Below are 16,286 nucleotides of genomic sequence, written 5' to 3' on the forward strand. Positions count from 1 at the left end.
GAATCAGACCAACTATTAAAACTGAGCATGCTGCTAATGGAGGCATTGAAACTGTGTCTCTGTTCTCTTTCACAGGCATAGACCTAACTAAAGTAAGCAAGCGCTATAGCAAATCTGTTACTGTGGGTTATTTAACCTGTCTTGCAAATGTGTGTCAAGTGATGAGGGGATACCATCTGAATTTCAGAAACAGAAGCCTGCAACCTCCTTTAGGGTCTGGAATCCAGCCACAAACTCCAGTGGGAAATATAGACTCTATCTTTCAGGCACCACTAGCATATGCTCAATGATAAAAGGCCCCAAGATGACTGAGGCCCACCAACTATTCCTTGGGCCAGTCCCATAGATTTGGAACTAAGCACAGGCAGGCTGGTTATCGATCATGCATTAGACATAGACCCTGTGGCAGAGGAAGCCCTATCAAGTTGTCATCCCTTTGAGGCCCAGCAGCACCCACTAGTCAAGAAGAGTCCTGGTCCATTCAGAGCCCATTAACACCAACAGGCGCTAGCCTTACAGGCACAGTGCCCAGTGACATGTGGTCCCAGCAGTTAGTTTCTGCTACGCTCATTTTGTCATCCTCCCTCTTCTGTGAAGATGCAGCTATAGTTACCACCGAACACCCCTGTGTCCAGTTAGTTACAAACCCCCCATAGCCTGTGCAAAAGGGCTGTGACCCAAAGCATCCTGAAGCATGGAAAGCCTGTTTGGCCCCAGGCATTCCCAAACAGGCAGCCCTCAGAGTCCCAACATCTGTTTTACAGGCTTTTGCCAACAACACCCCCTGTGCCACACCTTTTCCTAGGAGACCCTTAGCAACGTCCCTAGTACCCCTCCCACCACTTCATCAGCTGGAAACTGGAAACCCCCCAGCCCTTGGTTACCACACAGACTTATCAGACATACAGTTAGCACCCCAGGGGAACCAGTCAGGACCTTCTGACCCCTCTCAGGTGGCACGGAGGATGCAGCTTACAGGGACTTCCCATCAACAATACCATCATTTTTGTGTCCTCATGGGCACTAAAAAGTCTGCCTTCAGTTGATCACACTGAAGGGGACCACTTCCCTCACCCTCTGCAGTAGTCCAGGGGTTCACAGAGGTCCCTTCAGCCCTTCCCATAGTCAGCCAAGTGCAACTTCCCAAACAGACAGGCAGCCAGAGGATCTGCAGTTTTTGGGAGGTTCTAACATCCGTTGTGGAGTAATACAAATGCAATTCTTATCACGTCAGAAGAGCAGCAGTTCATTACTGTAGCTACAGGAACAACACAGAGCCTCTGCTGATACAAACTCTGCCCAGCTGGGGCAGTGACAAAGTTTATACACCTCTGGGTTACATGACTTGTTTTTCACATAACTACACACGTGTGTCAGATTAGCAGGATGTGGTAAATTACCACAAAGAATGGTAACACACAGATTACTTCAGATAAATTCCATACAGTACATCCTTTTACAAGTATTTCACTGCAATAATCGTGTCACACTTACTCAGCGAGGCCATTAGGTAACTCTGCAGGTATTTCTTAAGTAGACAGGCCTGCAAAGGCCTATGAGGCATTAGCTATTTTACTTACATGTATGGAACTACTCAGAGGCCAGACCTTCCACGATGCTCAAGGGAAGCTACAGTCTTCTGGTACTTCTGAACCAAAACTCCCCCTAGTTTGGGTACTCCAAGAAGCACCTCTCCTACCCCCAATGACCCATGCTGTTAACATCCTGTGAACCTGCACACCCCAGCACTCATTACCTCCCTTCTCACAGAACCAGAAATATAGGGAGTATTGACTTGCACCTACTCCCCTTTTAACAGCCCCATCCGGCCAGTGCACAAATCCAATGGGTCTTGGCACCTGACCAATGACTACCAAGACGTAAGTTCTGCCTCATACTGCAGTCCTGATAGCTGCTGAAGCAATGTCATTTACCTTTCCTCTTACCTATGCATAGAGGCCATGGACATTAAAGACATGTTCTTCCAGTGTCCCACCCATTTGGACAACCAAGCTCACTTTGCTTGTACTTGGAATGGCATTCATTACAACTTTACTTATTTACCTCAAGACTATTGCTATAGTCCTACCATTGCTCATGGTATCTTAGCACCAAGACTAGCCGAAACTTCTCCCACTCCTGATGTCTCTCACCACCAGTATATTGATGACATTTTCCTAGGCAGACATAGATAGGAATCTGTTGCACGATATATGATCCCCAATTTCAGCCCTCAAAGAACACCGGGAACTTTATATTCCTTGTAATTGTCAGGGTCCTGCCCAGAACGTAAGGTGTCTTGTTTCTTTTTAAAGGAGGAATCTTGTATGCCACTACCAAAGGTATTCCTGAAAGTGTCTTGCAATCTGTTTTCTTTATCCAACCCACATCCTCCTCCAAACACAAACATCAGAATCTCGTGGGTTCTTTAAATTTTTGTCCTGAGAAGGCCCAGGTTTTAGTCAGCTAGGCCATCCTCTCTTCCTCACTGCACCTGGGACTGGAACATCAGTCACCAACAGGCCCTAACCCTTCTCTGACAAGTATTTAATAATACTGGTATTTGGGACCCCTCACTCCTACTGGTGGACCAGAACCCAGGGTCCAGCACAGTGCAAACTGCTTGTTGGTGACTGTTCCAAGAAATAGGTCCCAAGGACCCCAACGCCCAAGCCAATCCCTTTTGGCAGAAAGGGGTGGCAAGATGTGCAAGCCTTGTATGGGGAATGGGAGCACACCTTACACACCACCTTCCTTGCCCTTTCTGATACTGACAAACTCCTCATGGATCGCACCCTTACACTGAACAGTTTTACAATGCATTCTTCACAACATCCTTCAAGCATTCCTTTCCCTGAAGGACATACACAATCCATTACCATTCAATGTTGGTTCTTTGGTATCTCTGCCATCAGAATCCAACCTATAGACCGCAATCATATGATTCTCACATTCTCCTCCAGCTACAGATGATCCCTCAGACTCACCTATTACAGAAGCCTATCCTTTCAACACCCCACAGAAGGATGTCTGGTTTACAGAAGCCTCCACCGTCCTTCACCATTACACCTGGTTTGGGCATGCCACAGCTTTTCATACTGCAGATGGCCAGGCTGTTACACCTGATTGCCATAATAGTGCCCACATGGCTGAACTCTTGGCCCTTTGCTTAGTCATTCACTCCTCTGACAGCCAGGTCTACATCAACTGCTGGTCTGTTTTTGCTGGGTGCACCCACTGGCTTCCCTCTTGGAAAGCACACTCCTTCTGCACTGGTCCAATCATCAGTGTGCCATGTGCCAGTACCACTTCTTTTGTGGCATGTCCCTTACACATTCACACTCTGCTGACATCGTGTGCCTTTAAGTTAAAGCTTTAATCACTAAGTTTGATACTATTCTCTTCTCTGAGTCCCACAGGTACTTCCCTTCCTGAGCACCCTGCAAACAACCTTCCAACTATTCTTCCTAACTCACCCTCAACTCCATCCCCCATCATTACTGAAGGAAGTATAAAACAGAATCACAGAATGGTTTGGGTTGGAAAGGACCTTAAAGACCACCTAGTTCCAACCCCCTGCCATGGGCAGGGATACCTTCCACAAGATCAGGTTGCTCAAAAAGCCTCATCCAACCTGGTCTTAAACACTTCCAGGGAGGTGGCATCCACAATTTCTCTGGGGAACTTCTTCCAGTATCTCACCAACCTCACCATAAAGTATTTCTTCCTAATATCTAATTAATTCTACCCTCTTTCAGTTTAAAAACTGTTAGCCTTTGTCCTATCACTACACTCCTTGATAAAAGTCCCTCCCCATCTTTCCTGTAGGGTCCCTTTAAGTACCAGAAGACCACTACAAGGTCTTCTTAGAGCCTTCTTTCCTCTAGGCTAAACAACCCAAACTCTATCAGCCTATCCTCACCAGGGAGGTGTTTCAGCCCCCCAGTAATCTTTGTGGCCCTCCTCTGGACAAGTAGGTACTTACATGACTTGGAAACGTCATATGCAACAGCTACTTTTGGATCCTAACTGGTCCTTAAAGCAGGCAGAGTTAACACTGCTAACCAGAGCATCTAGACTGAACTCAGTATGTCCCACTTCTTGTCTACCATAAAAAGGCTCCACTGCTGTACCCTACCCCAGCAGAACATACACAGACAGAGAGACCTTACAGGCTATTTGGAGGGCTCAACAACATGGATGCAGAAGCCGCAGCCAATAAGCTAGACCCAATGACCACCTCACTGCAAAATCTTAACTTTCTCTTACAGTTATTGTTACTTAAACTGGGATTAGGACAGCGGTTGACCACAAACACTTCACCTTTACGGGAATGTCCAAAACAGAGATCACATGTTACTACTAACCTTTAGGGGTAACCCAAGTGAACATTTCCTCAGCTCTGAGCTGCCTTCAAGCCCAACTAAGGGTCTGAGCTGCAGTGCAGCTGTAATCTTAAGAGAAGGTGACATGAGAATCCCACCTGCTGAAACTCATAAAAGTTGTCTGGGATAAGGCCACTGAAACCCAATGACACTTGCAAGCCTGGTGGCTCTTACTCAACTCTACATACAATGCAAACAGACACTCAGCTGTTGCCTATGTGTTTACTACAGGAGATGCTACTACTGAACAATTCTATCCTATCATATCTCTGGCTTTACACCAAGACAGATCTGTGATCCCTCCCATGATTCATCAACAACAGGCCTGGCAGACAAGTAACAGATTACAATAGGTAGACGCTGAAGTTTGCATCCCTGATCTAGGGTAGGGCTTGTGTGAAGGGAATTCCTCTGGGATCTCCAATACATGCCTTAATTCCCCTAGGCGAGTCCAACATTTCTCAGTACACGCCGATGGATATGCTGAGACAGTACTCATCTATGTCTGCAACAGCTGTGTATATTTATAATCTTGAATGGTCACCAACAGCAACTGGAGCTTTAAATTTGACAGTACATCCAGTTGCAGTTTTGTTAGTGTGGAACAAGTGAATATGGCCTCCTGTGACAGCACCGGAGATCTCATCGCCCTTGTTGGACACAAGCTGTGGTGGGATGGATAAACAACCCACAACACCGAACTGAGGCCTTGATATGTGGAACAAAAGGTCAAAAGCACAACTGTGGAAGAGGACGCTTGTCTATGTTTATACCATATATAGAGCTAATGTGATAGAACATATTCAGAGGTGGAGACAATGGAAAAATACTAGGTTGTGAAGCAGACTATATTAAGGCGGATTTTTGTTAATAAACGGCTTCGCTTGTGCATGAATACGGAGCCCATGTTGTGAATCGCCACAGTTAGTTTTGACTTTATTGCATTTATTTCTTATAATCATTCTGTATATCAAAGTTGGGCAAATAACGAAACAAATTATGTTAATCCAACATGCAAAACATACACAATCAACTGATTCTGTATGTGCGATCGTATATCATTAGCATTAATTGTAACACCTTAACTAAGCAACTGATCAAATAATTGTATCCCTACCACTGATCTGCAATACACCGCATATTTATGACAGAGGCAAGAGGTAACCATACTACTACTTTGTGGGTCAGGACAGTGGATTGACTGCAGTCATGGGATGGAATGTGATGGATACTCTCAACTCCTTGACCAAACTAGTGCTAGTTTGGTTCAGGATCTCAAGGAAGTAAAGGCCTAGGCCATGACCAGGTCAAGACCTTCTCTAGTTCCAACCTGTTCTTTGAAAACTCACACAGGAACAGAGTGACATGGTGAGCTTTGATCCATGAGCTGGGAAACCAGGACACTGATCACATGATTAACACATGAATAGCAGGTGGTTCTTCCAAGGCTAATTTGTCAAGGAACAAACGAAGTTGTGGGTACAAGGAGTCTCATGCTTACACTTTCCATCACATGTAACTTGACTGAGCCAACCACTTTATTCCATAAATATGACAGCCTGAGCGAGCCTTTTTGAGCTCTCCCTGATAAGCAGCTGGCTTGAGTTGGGAAGTCTCTCAAGGTTACTCCTTGAGGTTGAAAAACCTCTTACCAACTTCAGATCTTTGGTAAGTGACCGATATTGCGCATAACCTTGTATCACAGGGCATTAAGATCTTGTATTGGTATTTCTGAATTATTATATCCTCTGTACAGTAAATAGATTGAACCTTCCCATCAAACTTTCATAAGCTTCACTTTTACAGCATCTTACTTCAATAAAACCACTTTTGCTGGTACCTTTGGAGGTTCTTTAAGTGGTCTAAATCTCCCTGTGACAAATGTAACCAAGGCACAATAGTTATAAAATATTCATATCCATTATCAAAACCTTCCTTTAATTGGACCAAAATTCTTAACGCCAAATATAGGTTCAACCCCACACACTCTGATCTGCATTGTTTCCCACTTCTCCAGTACATGGAGTTCAGCAAACACAAGCTTCCAAGAACTGAAAGGACAAAAGTCCAGCTGCAGGCCAGCACAACTTTGCTCCGCTGCTTCTGCTTCTGGACTTCTAGCAGCCAGTCTCAGTTAACCGAAAACATTAAAATGAATTCAGTATGTTTGACATACAGTATCACAGACACATTAGAGCAGCTTGGCGGACCTGCCCCTGTGGTACAAGATGGCCTGAATCAACCAAACACGTGCCCAAAGGAAAGAGTACATAAGTACCAAGAATTCTTATGTTCCTCAGTTTATAACTGCATTTTAGATGTCACAGCAGCACCAGCACACAGGTGTTTTCTTGCCATAAGGATTCTTAGAAGTTACACAGGAGATAATTTGTTAGAAGTTACCTATATCTCAGATTGACAGTCAATCACAGGGTAGTTATAGTAACTTTAAGCATATGAAGACTAGTCGCTTCTCTTTGCAGATTCTGGTCACGCCATTTCCAACAGGATATTTCTCACCTTCACCTATTGGTTTTGCTGTCCTAATGCCATCTGCTGCTACAGATGATTATTACAAAAATGGTTATTGGATGAGCCTGTTTTAGTTTTATGCCCATGAACTTCATGTGGCATCAGGCTTTTCCTCCCAGCCTTCGTGTTCTTAGCATTGTCTCCTCCAACCACCAGGTCTTTTAATGTGACTTTATTCAGTATTATCCAACAGTATTTCTGAGTCAGTTTGTTAGCCTTTTTTTTGTTTGGTTTGGAGTTGTTTGTTTGTTTTTTAAAGTGAACACACTTCATTCTCAAAGTCCTCAGGGCCCAAATCCAGCACAGGAGGAAGAGCTCTGAGAACAAACAGGACCTTTTCAGAACAGATGAAGAAACAGGACAGATTTTTTTTTTCCATTCAAGCAACAGCCATTAAAACAAAACCCATCAAAGTAATACTTTTAAAATTATCTCATTAGCTTACATTAGCATGGTAGGTTCAACAAGTAACAAGGCTGAGCACAAACGGGACATTGACACAGGCAGCCACAGACAAGCTGCTGCCTTCAACTGCACCTACATATGACTCACATAAAACAGAAGTATAGACAGACAAGTCCCTTTCCTCCTCTTTGGCTGATTAGGATTGAATGTCTAAAACCCACACAACCCCACGCTCTAAGGTCACAAGCAGGCACACATTCACAGATCTCTCAAGTACCAGTACAGCCTCTCTGCTCATCCAATACACCTGCATGGACCCCAGGCTCTCTTACCCACTTCGAAGGATCTCCTATTTGCTGGCTGATTCAGCCTGATGCTCACTGGCAAGCATGCACATACTTGGTTTCATAAGCACCCCACACTCACAGATCCCCCTCCCCAGATACCAGCATGGACCCTCTGCCCATCCAGGTCCTCTGCCTGGACCCAGGGCTCCTACCCACCAGCTAGTCCACCTTGAAGTCTGCTACCGAATTATACAGGCAAACCCCACACACCCAATTCGGGAAAGATATGCCCCATGCACTCTCACCAGCAGCCAGCATCAAGCACATGGGCTGTGACTCACAGTCCCACTCCAGCCACCAGCACTGAGCCCCTCAATCATCTGAACTGCCCTGGGTGAGGCTCCCGCTCACTCCACTTGCTGGCGCTGCTGGCCAGGGGTGCCTGCACACCCTGTCTGACCCCAGTTGCTGGCACCAAATCCACTCACATCTGTCCCTCCAGTAGCTGCCACTCTGAAGAGAAGGTCCGTGGGGCCTGTGGAGACACTTCCTAAGAGCTATCGTCCTTCCAGTTACTGATGCTGAGACACCCTCTTGCTCCAGTTACTGACACCATGGCCAAAAGGTGCCTACACCTCCACTCTGACTTCACTCGCTGGCCAGGTTGTCAACTCACACTGGTCTCCTCAGTGGCTGGCACCTAGTCCTTGCAGCACTCACACACAAGGGATCGAGAGCAAGACTATGCAGAGATAGTTGAGAAAGGACTCAAGAAGATGGGACTGGCTGCAAGGATCAGGCACAGGGCTCAGTCAGACAGACCTCCTGACCAGCCACTGTTTACACACAACTGACTCCCTTTATAGCCTCCCCTGTCTGTTCCCCCTCTGCATAGTTGCACCACCTTCTTCCTCCCACCCACACCTGGGGCTCCTAGATTTGCACTCTAATCAGTTTAAAAGTCTAGGTTTGCCTACAGTTTCTCAATGGCCCATCGTTAAGGAGACTGACCAAGGTTTGTTTCTTCTGTCTCCCTCACATTTGCATAAGAGGTTTATCTCTCCAAGTTTTTATTGCTTCCCTCTTTTCCTTAGAATACCTTTGATAAGGTCTTTGCTGAAATAAACACTCACATCCCACACCTCCTATCAATTAGCATACCTGAGGAGGTTTGCTTCTCGCTATTATCCCCGGTATTGTCTGTGTACATTGTTTTATTCCTTCTCCCTTATTGCCTCCTTTTGCTCTGAAAAGATCCTTGAACAGATAACCTTAATGAAGCAGATATGCATGCCTTTACACTCAACACATTCCCCAGTTTTATTGTGGAAAGTGTCCTGAAAATTGTGCTTCTTCCCTGCAAAGGTAGGCCATTCTTTTAACTCTTGGTCTGCTATTTCTTCTGCTTTCTCACACATTTCCATTGATATGTCAGTCATGGCAATTTTAATATTTATGTTACAAATCTGAAATTATGTTTCAATAGGATATTTGAGGCAGGGCTGCAGGACTATTAAAAACTTATGGAATGTTTAGGAAAAGGATTGGGGGGGCGGGGGGGGCGGACAGGGTGTATAAGAACAAGGAGAGCGCAAAACAGAGCGGGAGAATAAAAAGGGCTGGTCACATGTAAGCAAGAGCCAGTCAGAACCAGGGGCTCATAGCTCTTACGTTTAAGGTCAGCAACTGAAAAGACCAGGTGCCAGCACCTGGAAAAAAGACCACAGGGCTTGGATGTCTCAGTGACAGCAACTGGAGAGACTGGCATGCAGGGGAAGTCTGAGTGCCAGCAACTGGACGAGGAGATGCAGGTCTCAGGGCTACATATGTAGTCTGCAACTGGAGAGATCAGATTGTGTGCAAGAGGTGCAAGGGCCAGTAATTAAAGGGACCTCAGTGTGCTTACATTTTCCATTTTCCCTTAGTGGATTTGTGCCAATGTGTTTGGATGTGTAAGTGTAAATTCAAGCTAAACTAGCCTGAGCAGGAGGAAAACCAAAGACACTTAACCAACAACAGACCATTAGCAAAGTATATGGCCCAATACTCCTGAACTCATGTGTCACTTGTGTACACAAAGTTGGTCAACAAAATTATTAACTGTTAAAAGTCTTGGTCAATTTTCTGTGGTTTATGCTGAATATAAGATTTATAAGACAATGGTTGCTAGCTTTCATGGGTGCCTTACACTACACAGATGTCTGCACACTACACTATCCATAATTGTTTAATACCCTTCAGACTGTATTAAAATTGCATTTCTTGTAGCAGGCAGTTAATAACAACTTGAGAAATTACATTTACATAATTCAATTTTAAAACTTATTCAGAGATAGTAAAAAAATCAAAAAACAAGGAAAAAAGCACTCCATGGCACTTAGCAACGGACCTGATCCATACTCCTAAGCTATAGAATCGCACCCAGCAACACTGCAGCAAGAGTCACAGGAATTGTGGTCACAGCCAGAAGGGCAGCAGGAAAGAGGCCATTCTTCTCACCAGGAATGAGATAACACAGATAAGCACCATGCCACATATCAACATTGAGAAGTGCCAGATAATGAAAAATTTGAATTTGTCATAAGCAGCATCTAAACTGAGCTCAAAGAGATTTTTCTGAAAGATAAAAAGTGAATTTTCTGCAAGCACCATGGACTCCAGGCATTTGGAAGGGCCATGCTTCACAAGGATTTTTAAAATTCTAGTTCTCCATGATATCAAACACCATACCCAACATGAGCAAAAGAGATGCCACAGTTAGAACTAACTGAAATCTTCAGGACTGTATTTGATTGCTTGATGGTATCAACCAAGTTTTTTTTGCTCACACCCCTCAGGGGAAAAGTTACCTTCACTTCGGACTAACAGCTGTAAGCACAAGAAAGCAATTTTTAACAGGAAATCAGATTTGCAGGGAAAAAAGGCATTAGTAACAGGGATTGGATTCATCACACAAATTAACATCTCCTGGTATCCTAATACTTTTCCAATATTATATCAGAATCCTTTATATGGAAATATCCTTGTCTGTAATACAGTTCATGTATATAATTGAAATATATAGCTATAAGTGAAAGAACTAAACCCCTGACAGTCCTTGACTTAGTCCTTATTGTAAGCATCCTTGTTCTCTTGTGGTTTCCTCCCTTGCAAAGATAGTGAATAAGCTTGTAAATTCATTGATAACAGAGACTCAGGACATCAGTGCCGATAGTTTCAGGGTTTTGAAGAATGCAACTCGGTGCCGAGATAAGCACTCGAGGAACTAGTTTAAATCAACCCCTTGTGACAGTCCAAGGCTAAAGGACCGAGGAGTTCATTCAATGACTATATATGGGCAAAGGAAACCCAAAGTTCAGCCAGCGGACAGGTGAGGAAGACCATCAGAGACCACTGGAGGACTCCCAAAGACCACTAAAAAAAACACCTATGCATGCAGCTTGATCTTTTACATATGTTAATGAATCCTCATTAATCTTATGAATATGTATGACTTTATAGCATATAATCTTTGGAGGTTTACCGAATCACTGGAGCACTTATGGTGGATCAATCCCCAGTGCTGCCCAGCGCTGTAATAAAGGATGCCTGCTTAATAGTGACTTTGTTGCTATTGAGTTTTATTTCGGGAACTTTCTGGATACTCCGCTTCCTCTTACGGGGAGGTTCGGACTTTGAAAGATAGCATCCGCGAATTTTTGTATCATAAGCATATGCCTGTAACTCATGCTTTTTAGTTGTATTACTATGATGGAAACGGTCAGCTAACAATAAAGCAGAGTCCAAAGACGCTTCTTCTTGGATGGAATGACATTTTTTAGAAGATATACATACCCCATGCTACAGCTGCAGATTTCTATGTAACACACCTTATAGAAACTACTGTGAAATGCAGAGCAACCCTAAAATGCACTTTGTCTCTGAAGACTTTTCAAGTTCTCTCCAAGTTTTGAGGCACATTCAAATAACTGTCTTTCATCTTCAGTAGTTGTGATACTTCTAAAAGGAGATACTCTCAAATCATGTAACACCTAATGACTACTAATTGAAAAAAGGTTTGCAATCTACATATGGAATACTGGCTGACACGCAAATTAAGTTAACTGAATTTCAGTCATGGAGAATAATAGTAACCTTTCACCAGCACATACTAGAAGAGCTCTTTGGCGTATATGCATTTTATGGAGACCATTCATACCAGCAATAAGACATATTACTAGCTTCAAGATCACAGGAGTGTTTTTTAAAACAAAAAGTATAGCTGTGATAATGCCTTCCTTCTCTGCTGATTTGTGGTTTCCTGTACACAGCAAGTTACCTTACCAATGCTTCCACTCATTAAATGACATTCCTTGTAATTCCCAAGAATAAAATCCTACAGCTTTTTTGGTTTACATTTTCCCTGCCCTTTGCAATTTTAAAATTGCTAGAACTTATAACTCTCATGTTTATCAGAAATACAGAGAGTCAGAAAGATTCTAGCAGTGCCTACCAATCAAACGTGAAAAAGCAAAAATCCATTCCCTGTCAGCAATGTGAAAGTTCTAGAGTTCTTTGAAAAACTGTGGCTGTAACAGTATTGAGCACAGCTTAGAAATACTTTGAGCAGCAAAGGCAGGTTAAGAAGTTTATATTTTCCCCAACCCCATTTTCTCCCCCATTTCTACAGCTCCAGTTGCACCGATGCTGCTACTTGTGGTGCTTCAGGATGAACCAGACTACAGATAATAATATAGCTCCCATATTTACATGTTTTTTAAAGTAAGATGACTTCAGCAATCTTGTTAGTGTGCCCCTTCAGACAGATAGCACCCACTGGAAGAGCAGGGCCCCTTTACGAGTCTTTGCTCCTAGGAGGGATAATAGTCATTAAGCTGCAAGCGCTACTTTTACCAAAGTAGCAATGACCCATACCAACAATATCACTGCAGAGTCTCCTATGTCCCTGATTACTATAATACATCAGAAGATCTCCCAGCAGGTTTTGAAGTCCAATTTGCTGAGAAGCCACAGACTCCTTTCATTAGTGCCCAGCATCAGTTCAGAAAGGCAAAGAATAGCAATCACCTAACACTCACAACCATAATGTGTTTTCACCATTTTTCCTCGTCTTTTTTTTCCCTTTCCTCCTCTTAAAGAGTCACCAGCGGGTTCTACAGTCTCTCAGAGCCCTCACAGTCAGGCTTACCCAAGCATGAACTGCTCTAGGAATTAAGATAGCTGAATGGCACCTTCTTGGCTTTCTGCTCCCTTTACTCTTTCCTTGCCGTCTTCAGCCTTCCCTCCTGACCCCTTTTAAATCAGGGGGTTGGGAGTATTGTTCTCCCTTCTGTGCCCTCTTGTTGATTATTAGTCACCAGCAAAGAAGAGCTCAACATCAAACTAACAGGTTAACTGTCTCATTGATTAGGACCAAGAGAGACCACAAACACAGTGATAAAGTCACACATCCCCAAGCCACTGATCTGTTACTCATGGTTGCAGCAAATTAAACTGAGGAAGCTCAGCACACACAGGATTTAAGAAACCACTTCCCTTGTTTGCAACCCACAGCCATAAGTCAACACAACACCCCCAGGTGGTGGCTCAGAAGGTCGTAGTAAGCAGCTCAGCTGGTCCATTACGGGAAAAAGGCCTGGCAAGAAGGACTGCCTGAGGAACACACACCCTCAGCCGGCATGCAGGGTAAGTCTGGGTGCCACCATCACACCTCTACTCCAAAGGTGACTAAGCAAACACAACAGGCCCCTTTTGATCATTTTCCCCTCACAAAAAAAAGGCAAATAAGAGAGCTGGGAAACACTGTTTTATGTGAATTTTAGAAACGGATATAAACACATTCTACTACCAAAACGCGTTTGCCTGCAGACAACATGTAAGTCAATAACTTGCTGGCTTTTCAAAAGCCAGCGTTTGAAGGACAGCCTTCCGCAGATCAGAGTATTTTACAGATCTACAGTTATTTTTGTTAAAAAGTGGTAGGAAGGGGGAGGAGCAAAAAAGCATCTGTGCTCTAAGTAGAAAACAGAACCAAAATGACAAAATAAAAGTTCTTCTAAAAGCCTGGTAGACCAATGCACTGGAGAAACCGTTTCAGCTACTATTAAGCAGGAAGCCAAAACATCCCATAACAGACTTGATACAAAGCATGCTGTAATGCACATTGGCTAAGGCTGTGCTTTGAGGCTCAGGGCAACTTTTATGCAGGCACAGCTATCAGAAGTATAGGATTCACTTTTGTGGACAATAATATAAAAGTGATCATTAACACAAGTCTGCTTCCTCTGCCAGGAATGTCTGTCTAGCTGTTTCGGGACACTGGCTGGTTAATACACAGAAATTGAGCCGTAAGAGCCCAGCTAAGTAGCTTTTGATGTTAGTGATAAGTTTTACTCCCATCATCCTCAAATGCAAGAGCTAGAAAACATTTACCAGGAGTCATGATGAGCTGGGTTTGTTTTGTTCTGTTTTTAAGTCATCCCAAGAGCCTAGTTAAGAGCAGCAAAAGGTCTGACATTACCACCGAGCTCCTAGAAAGAGTTGAGTCAGCCTCATAACAATTTCTAGGAAAACAACCTCCAGCATTCCTATGGGCTTCTGAAGCATATTCACTGTGGGGAAAACCTACTCATGTTCTAGCTGATGCCTCTAGTTTTAACCGATACCACGAGCATTCGAAGTCAACTTCCCGAAGCCTGTGAAGGAAGTTGATAAAGAAGCACTGAGGAGGTACTTGCCTTTTCTCACACATTTCCATCTGCCTTTTTAGATGGAATAAGCTAGGTAATTCTTTCAACTAAACTACTCAGACAAGCCAAAGCAGAATAGCACCCAATACCTCTTTAAAACCACTTCTTTATTTAGTTATATAAACAGGTTTGCCAGTTCAACCACAACACTCAACTGCAGGTGCCCCTCTTGCAGAAGGCCGAGCATCGGCTCCTTACCCTGTGATGCCTACCTGAAAGGCTGAAGCAAAAACCACAGCCAAACACCAGATTTCCATCGCAGAGCTTAAAGACAGGGAACTCGAAACACCTGGTCTTCCCCACACTGAGAACCCGCAACCCTGAAAGCCAATTTTTTTTTAAAATCTTTTTTTTATCTTCCAGTCCTACGCCCCCGGATGGCCATATCCTACGGAGAAAAAGCAGTAAACAAACTCCTGCTGAAGGCGATGGGGGCGGGGGACGTTTCTGGAGGCAAACAGCTCGGCCGAAAAGCGCGCCTGCAGACCTCATTGTGCTTGCTCAGCCACTTGCAGGCCCCTTAATTAGCGTTAGTTGGTTCTGCGAGACGAGCAGCTTGCTACCTGCCACCCTCCACACCAGGCACCCCCCGCGACCCTCAGGGCGGGACCGCCGGCCGCCCCGTGAGTGGGAGACCCGCGGCCCCCCCGGAACACCGCCGCCGTCCTGCGGGGCCCTCGCTGCCGGCGGCCTCGTCAGCGCCGGCCCCGCCGTCTCGGGGCCCGCCCCGAGGCCGGCCGGAGGGCCGGCAGCTCCCTTCCCTCCCCGCCTCACCTCGCCCGCCGGCCGGCCCGCCCGGGGAGCGGCTCCCCGCAGCCGCCGGGTCCCCCCGCGCCGCCGCCACCGCCCGCTCCCGCCGCCGCCCGTCCTCACCGAGCCCGCGCGGCCGGCGCGAGCCGCTCCGCGCGCAGAAGCGGAGCCAGCGGCCGCTGAGCCGCGGTGAGAGGCAGAAGGAGAAGGCGGCCGGCGGACACTGGCACTGCCGCTACCGTCGGCGGCGGGGGGACTGCAGCGCCCGCCCCGGGGCGGGACCCTCCCGCTGGGAGGCGGGGCCGTTGGCCGCGGGCCCCGCAGGGCCCCGCCGTGGCCGGGCGGAGCGGCGGGGCCTGGGGGCTGGCTGGCGGGGCCGCGCCTGACCGGCCGGGGAGCGGTACGGGGTCGGCGGGGTGCGGCTGAGGCCGCCGGTGCGGCCTAGGGGGACGAGCTCGGCAGGCGGGAGCAGAAGTTTGCCTGTGGTTTCACTGACCCACTGACAGGGAGCTCTGCAGTGCCATCAAATCGGGCTTTCGGCTTTTCAGATCCCTCCAGACTGAGCTCTCCCTCCCTGCCTTCCTTCCTGGCCGGCCGGCCGGCCGGCCTGCCTGCCCTCCCTTCCTGCCTTCTCAGGTCCCCGGAGAACTCCCGCAGCTCCCTGCTTTAGGCACATCACGGTTTCTAAGAAGAATAAAATGGTTCTTCCACCCCCTACCAAGACTCGAGGACCAGCTGGGACTTCAAGGGGAGCCTGCAATTAGAGGAAGTGGGAACGGATATAATAGAAAGGCTCTGTAGTAAAAACTAGGTAGATGAGAAAAAAAATCAACATTTAGATACTTAACGTGTGAAGAAAATGTGTGTAAGCCGTACAGTACTTACTGATAAATTTCACATCACAAAATTACCAGATCTGTTTAAAAGGCCTAAGTTTAAGTTTTAAACAGGTGACAAGCTGATACTGAGTAGATCTTAAGTTATGTGCCCTGAGTAGCAGTTAGGGGGTCAAAGCTCATTATATGACTGTGTAGTCAGGGAAAGCCATTTTTATTAAGCATGATAAATGATCTGGCTGCCCGTTCACACAAGTATCGGGATGTGTGTCTCCAGGCAGGCTGGTGTGACGTGTAGGATAAAGGACTGGCATGTGACAAGAAGACGTGGCAGCTACTGAA

The 16,286-nt window shown here is 45.7% G+C and overlaps 1 protein-coding gene across 3 annotated transcripts in view; it reads right to left on the bottom strand.

Moving 5' to 3' along the window:
* The window catches only part of RESF1 (retroelement silencing factor 1), a 33,526-nt gene extending 18,149 nt beyond the window's left edge, over window positions 1–15,377 (bottom strand). For 2 of the 3 annotated variants that reach the window (XM_064457829.1, XM_064457837.1), the window contains exon 1: window positions 15,232–15,377. The gene's annotated coding sequence lies outside the window, so the exon portion shown is untranslated. Of the gene's footprint in view, window positions 1–15,132; window positions 15,209–15,231 lie in introns of those variants that run through there. The other variant, XM_064457847.1, reaches the window with a different exon arrangement.
* Between the last annotated feature and the right edge of the window lie 909 nt (window positions 15,378–16,286).

This window comes from Phalacrocorax carbo, chromosome 1, assembly GCF_963921805.1.
Source record: "Phalacrocorax carbo chromosome 1, bPhaCar2.1, whole genome shotgun sequence".
Lineage (NCBI taxonomy): Eukaryota > Metazoa > Chordata > Aves > Suliformes > Phalacrocoracidae > Phalacrocorax > Phalacrocorax carbo.